The sequence below is a fragment of the Tenrec ecaudatus genome, chromosome 6 (assembly GCF_050624435.1).
Source record: "Tenrec ecaudatus isolate mTenEca1 chromosome 6, mTenEca1.hap1, whole genome shotgun sequence".
Taxonomy (NCBI): domain Eukaryota; kingdom Metazoa; phylum Chordata; class Mammalia; order Afrosoricida; family Tenrecidae; genus Tenrec; species Tenrec ecaudatus.
Window position 1 is genome coordinate 15035082 of NC_134535.1, and position 6780 is coordinate 15041861.

The following is a 6780-nucleotide window of genomic DNA, read 5'->3' on the forward strand; positions in this document are numbered from 1 at the left end:
AATCTTTCTTTCTAGCCGCACTGTAAGACAGAGGCCATTTTAAAAGTTAAAAAATGGAGTTCCTTAGGACAAGGAGAGGTTTGGTCTTGACCTCAGCCAGGAATCTCAGTGGAGGTAGAAGTCTTTGTGTTTACAAAGCTCTTGCTCAGTTCCCACGGCTTCCTCGGACACGGGGTCCCCGAGAGGCAGCAGGCTTCCGTTGGCTCCATAACTAACCGCACAGAGGACCTGCTCAAGCAGAAAGCACTTCCTGCACCTTTGATGATGCGTTCTGGAGAGTGGTCAGTGGGTCGAAGGGCAGGCATTCTGGAAGGTTTGAGTCGGTGTGGCTGTGTCTACCCGCTCAGCAGCCAGCACAGGGAGAACCCCGTGGAACACAGCACCGCCCAGTCCCCACGAGTGGCAGACAGTTCGATGCTACGTGTTCTTTTAAGCATATATGTTGAGCACAGGAAGTTCCCTGAGATATCCGGCTCCCCTGAGCCCTCCTTTTGGGCCAGCCCAGGTCTTCCGGTTTACTTTGAAAAACCTTCCAACCTCTCTCAAGGCTGCAACGGAAAACACACCAATGACTTACTCACTGCCACCAAGCCGATGCCAACTCCGAGACTGCCACTCTTTACAGGAGTAGAAAGCCCGGGCTCTCCCGCGGAGCGGCTGGTGGGTTTGAACTGCTGACCTCATGGTTAACACCCACTATGCCCACAGGGTCCCTCACCCTTCGTCGAGGGGGCAAGGACTATTACCATTTGCCTGCTTTTGTATTGCTCTTTCTATTCTTCCAGAACCCCAAACTATGGGCCCCTGGCTGCTGCGGGGCGTCAGTGAGTCTCTTCAGTGTCTTCAGCACATGCAGGCTTGTGGTTTTTCTCTTTTCAGGTAAAACCATTTATTTCCTGTGCTGGTGCGTTTTCGAGCTTCGCGCTAACCCAGAGAATAAAGCAGGGAGTGAACCCTGACCCTCCGGGGCTCAGACGAGACTGGGTCATTCCGCATTGGTGGCTCTCCTGGGCCTGAACATCTGCCCCCTCAGGCTGTGCCCCCCTCCGCCAGGCACTCTGCCTTCCGTGGCTCTCCGCCAGCGGCGCGGCCTCCCTGCCCCGTCCACTGAATTGGTTCAAGGCAGCGTTTCTTGCACCTGGCGCCGTCGGGCTCTGAGCAGAAGGCCGGCCCATCGCGGTGGTCCTTACAAGAAACTGGGACAAAAGTTGCAAAATGAAGTGGAGAGTTTGCCACACGTGACACAAGGACACTTACACCCCCACCCCCAGGGCCGCCTGAGCAGCCGGAGGCAGGTGACGTGGAGCTGCTTTTGAAGATGCCAAACCCAAACCCAACTCACTGCCATCAGCAGTGACTCATAGCGACCCCATATAGGACAGAGAACGACATAGAACTGCCCTGTGGGCTTCCAAGACGGTGACGGCTTGTGGCTCGCGGAGCAGCTGGTCTCAAACTGCAGACCCAGGGGTTAGGAGCCCAGGGTGTAACCACTACGCCACTAGGGCTCCATCTGCTGCTGCTGCTGCTGAGAGTCTGGAGAAACGTGTTTGACAGAATGTGTCCATCCGCGTGTTAGAGAAGAGGCACCACGTGTTGCTGGCGGGTTGAGAGGCCCTGCAGCCAGAGGAGGGCAGGGCAGGTATGGGGCAGGACCACTGGCCTTTTAGAAATCGGATGAACTGCCAAGGCCTGCAGCGGCAGCGCCGACCAAAGTACCAGGCCTGCGACTGCTTTAGGCGGGCAGGAAAGGCGCCTTTGTGCTGGGTGGACGTGGCTCAATAAACAAGGGGAAGCTGGAATTATTAATAGAGGAGCGTCTTCCTTCTTATGAAGACCGCTATGAGGCACACCCCTCCACTGGGCTCCGGGGCCCATGTAACCTCAGCAAGACTCTTAACCTCTCTGAGCCTCAGCTTGCTTATCTCTAACACGGGCTTGTGCGTGTCAGCCGTGGCACTGGACAGCATGTGAATATGTCAACAGTCACACACATAGATACATGAATGAAAGCACTTGCTGATGGGGATCAAAGGTAAATACCTACAACGGAGATACTAGCCCACCTCCTACACTTCCTGAGTTGCCAACTAACTGCAAGGTCAGCGGTTCAAACCCACTAATCTCTCTTGGGGGTGATGGTGGTGTGTGTGTGTTGGGGGGAGGATATAAGGCTTGTTTCTGTAAAGATTTAAAGCCTTCAAAACCCAAAGAGGCCTCTACGCGGTCCCATCGGGTCGCTATGAGTCACAAACAACTCCATGACAGTGAGTTTGACACTGGTGTGAAATTAGATGATCCACGTCAAAGGGTCCACGTGGTATGAGTTTGGGGGGAGCCAGCCCCCCTCCCACTAATCCTGGGTTCAATAAGTATGATTATACGGTTGAGATATATAAATATTATATTAAAGTCATCCAGAGCATGAGCAATAGAAGAGACATTACAAAAATGGAGTCAGACACATTTCATGGTAGCATTGCTCACCTCGGCCCTGCTTGGTGGTCCACGTGGAGAGAGGGGGACGGGACAGGAAGGAGGACAAGGGGAAAGGGAAACAGGGGAGGAGAGGGAGTTGAGGAGAGAAGGGGGAGAGAACAGTGAGAGAGCTCTCTTGCTAACCCAGGCCTATATACCTTTTTTTTCGGGAGGGAGGGTAAGCCCACTAATTACATGTAAAGGCATACATCACAGGAAGGGGTTGCACTATGTTACACAGCAGTGAGAGGGGGCGGTCTAGGGACGTACACGCAATAGGAAGAGGAGGGATTGGGGTATGCATGTGACAAGATAGGTGGATCCTAGATTTAGGATGACAGCTCAACTTTGACCTGTTCTCTGGATCGCCATAGGAACCATTATCAGTAGGGCGTAAACTCTACCTACAGGAACCAAATCAATGACTCCAGGCGTCCACTGTCCTTAACAGCAGGGAGTGGGTCCACTGCAGTCTGGCAACTGATGGCCCTCAGGGAGGATGCCTGTGAGCATCTGACCTCCCCCCACCGATCCACTTTATAGCTTGCTCATTGTCATTGCTTAATAATAAAAGACTGAAGAGGCCATGCTTATTGTGGACGTGTTTGAGGACCAGGAGTCCCTAGATTGTGCAGACAAAGCAGCGGCTGACCGAAAAGTGGGTGGTGTGGGTCTACCGAGGCGTGCCCAGAAAGAAAGGCCTGGCGACTCACTTGTGAAAAACCAGCCATGGAACCCCTCTGGACCACGGCTCTCTGCTGTTGCGCCCAGCGTTGTAGTCGACTCGAAAGCAGCCGTTTCCTTTTTATTCTCAGTGCACAAGCGCTCCACGCGCCAGTGACTGTTACTGCTGCTGCCGCAGAGGCTCTTGGTGCGTTCTTCCCGGATAACCGGGATCGGCACGTTTCTCCGTCAGGCACTGCCTACAGTGGTGCCCGAATGTCCTGGCTCGAAGTGTCTGCCAATGGTTCTCACTGGCCTGGCAGCTGTGTAATGGTGCACTCACCCCCACGCTGTGATCGACCAATCTGTTGTCAGGGGACCAGGGTGGAGGCAATCCCTTTGATCAGGTCACAGCCCTGATTGGGCAGAAGGGGATTTTCCTTGGGGTATGATCTTCATCCCCTTTTATCTTGCAAGAGATCAAGGGAGGGAGGAACTGGCAGAGAGAGAGGGACCTACTATCCCCCCAAAGAAGAGCCAGGAGTGAGTGACACATCACCGGTCCTTGTTCTGGGAAGCAGGACACACAGGTCTCCAAGGAACACAGGGCCCACAGACATTTAAATGCGACAAGGACTGAGAGAAAGGGATCGTCACATACCCCACCCTGGGGGGGGCGGGGGACGAACAACAGAAACCATGGGGGAAGGAAGGGGGACAGTGGTCGGTGTAAGATATGAAAATAATATTAATTTATAATTTATCAAGGGGTCACGAGGATAGTGGGGAGGGAGGGGGAAAAGAGGAGCTGATACTAAGGACTCAATAGAAAGTAAATGTTAAGAAAATAATGCTGTCAACATATGTACAAATATGCTTGATACAATTGTTGTAAGAGTCCTCAATAAAATGATCTTTTAATTAAAAAAATAATAAAGAAAACAAACCACTGCCACGGAGTCCAATCTGACTCAGGGCGACCCTGTGGGTTTCTGAGACTGTAAAGCTTGACAGGAGTAGAAAGCCTCCTCATTCTCCCAAGGAGCGGCTGGCAGTTTTGAACTTCTGACCTTGGGATTAGCAGCCCAATTTATAACTCACTACGTCACTGGCACTGTGAGTCCATTCTGGCTGCCAGTGACCCCTTTACAAGAAACAAAACGCTCTCTACTCCTGCCCTGTCCTACATTTGAGCCCATGGGTGCAGCCACCCGGTCACCCATCTTCTCTTTTTCCAGAGGTTCTATGCTCAGGGATACCCTTCCCTGTAGGGTCACTCTGGGCCGGCATTGAATTGATGGCAGTGAGTTCTGGGTCCGTGCTGCGGACTTCAGGAGGAGGTGGTGACCGTCCCATCACGAGGTGGAGATTGAGCCAGCCTGTGACACCCTTGTTGTAGGACTCCTTGTAGGTCTTGGCAAGGTGTGTGAGACACATGCCTTACCTGTTGCTAACTCGGGTGGGAGACTGGGCTGTGTGGGACTTGGTGTCCCAGGGGACATGCTCTGAGCTGCAGCTTACCTGTATTAAAATGAGCGCTCTAATATTGCCATCCCCGATCCATCAGGCCAGTCTGGTCCCTCCTTGTCTAGTGAGTACATTCTCACTCCTCCTGTCCACGCTACCTCCTTCCAGAAATGCCTAAGAGCCCTCCTTCCTCCCTGCACGTCCTTGAGGGTTAGCAACCTGCACTATTCATTCATTCAGTGGCGGTGAGGGGTTTTCGTTTGTCTTCTTAATAGTCTCTCCCCTGGAGACATACCCATTGTCAGGCATGGCGTCAATTCTGACTCACAGGTACCTGAACCAAAGCAGACTCACTGCCTTCAAGTCCACGCTGACTCATGGGTCTCTGAGACGGTAACTGTTCACGGGAGTAGACAGCCCAGTCTTTCTCCAGAGGAGCTGCCGGTGGTTTCGAACTGCTGATCATGCAATGCGTAACCGCTCTGCCACCAGGGCTGCGCTCACAGGGGAATCAGAGACCGGCAGTCTTCCAAAGGCACAGCTGGTAGGTTTGAACTGCCTCCCTTGTCTGAGCAGCTCAGCAGCTCCCCCACAGCGCCACCAGCTCTCCTGCCCTTGGCCTCCAGTTTGTTCCTCGGGGACTCAGCACAGCCCCCCACGCCCACCCACCCAGTGCTGGTGAATCACTTGGTAGAAGACTGGCAGAAGACTTGGCTCTAAGCCGCCCTGCGGTCATTCCATTGCCCTGTGCTCATCCGGTGACAGAGGTGAATCCTGTGACAGAGGACTGACCTGGGAGATGGGTAGGGAACCGCTGGCTGAGAAGTGACATGTGAGCCTGAAGGAGGGCTGCGTTCACTGGGATGTGTGTGTGTTGCCCAAGGGAGCATCAGGGCCGAACCTACAGCCCGGCTGTGGGGCCCTGGAGCTGGAAAGACAGGCTGGAGGTCCAGAGCCCAGGGTTACGGGAGCGTGAGGCAGGAGGCAGCTTCCAGGGCTCACGATGCCGGGCCAGGAGGTAGGCAGCTGAAGCATGTTCGAGAGGGTCTGTCAGAAGGTGGGTGCTATCAGGCTGACCACACTGGCCCTTATGCTGCTGCCCGTGAGGAAGACGTTTGGAGAGGGGACAGACCAGTGTCCAAGCCTGAAGACCTCAGAGTCCTCAACCATCATCATTACCCCACTTCCTCCCTCCACTTCCTGGTGCTGGCTGCTGCTGACTCAGACCTGAAACTTACCCTCCTCCCTTTCCACAAAGCCCAACTCTGGACTTATATGCAAGTGCTCTGGGTCACAGTGAGGGGTGACATCAGGGGACCAATTTAAGGTGTCACCTTCTAAGTCTTTGGGGGCCACCTTTGCCTCTAGTCCAGGAGTTGGGGTGGAGGGAGGGTCTCTCCTGGCTCCCGAGCCCTCTTCTTCACCTCTCACCCACTGGCTGTGGCCCCCCTCTTCCCGGTGGCCTACATTCACCCCACTCCCATCTGCAGAGTTGGTCAGCTCCCCCCACCCCCACCCCCGGCCTCCCATCCAGAGTCACAGCCAGGATGCTGGACAGGACATGGGCCTATAGTCTCCCATCTCCGCCTTTGTGACCACGCAGGCCTGCCGTTTGTGACCCCTTGTGACGTCCCAGGTGGCATGCAAAGCCCAGCTATGGTGGAGTTCATCTCACATCCCACAGAACACCAAACCCTACCCTCTCATGAGGGACTTGGAGGGAAGATGGTGTCTGTCTGTCTGTCTGCCTCCTTCTCCTCCACTGGCTTCAGCTGGGTCTCCCTTTCTCGGGCTATGGTGGGGAGGAGGGGGCCAGAGAGGACTACCCACTCACTCAGCTGGTGCCGCTGTGTCCCTGGCTGTGTTCAGCCCCTCTAGCCTCCGTTAGCCGGCCCTTCAGATCCGCCATGAAGGATGAAGGGCAGGTGCATGGGCGTCTGCACTGAAGCAACTGGTGATAGTATGGACGGGGGTGAATGGTGAGAGGACAGGACAGGGACACAGGGATGGAGGACTGAGAGGGCACTGCTGCGACCCCTGGGGTCCTCGGATGGCACTGCAGTCGATATTTGAGAAAGCTTGATCCTCAGTGGAGGAACCCCAGTGGCGGATGGGTTACGCATGGGGCAGCAGCCTTGCCATCAGTTGGCATCGGCCCCATGGCAGGGAGAT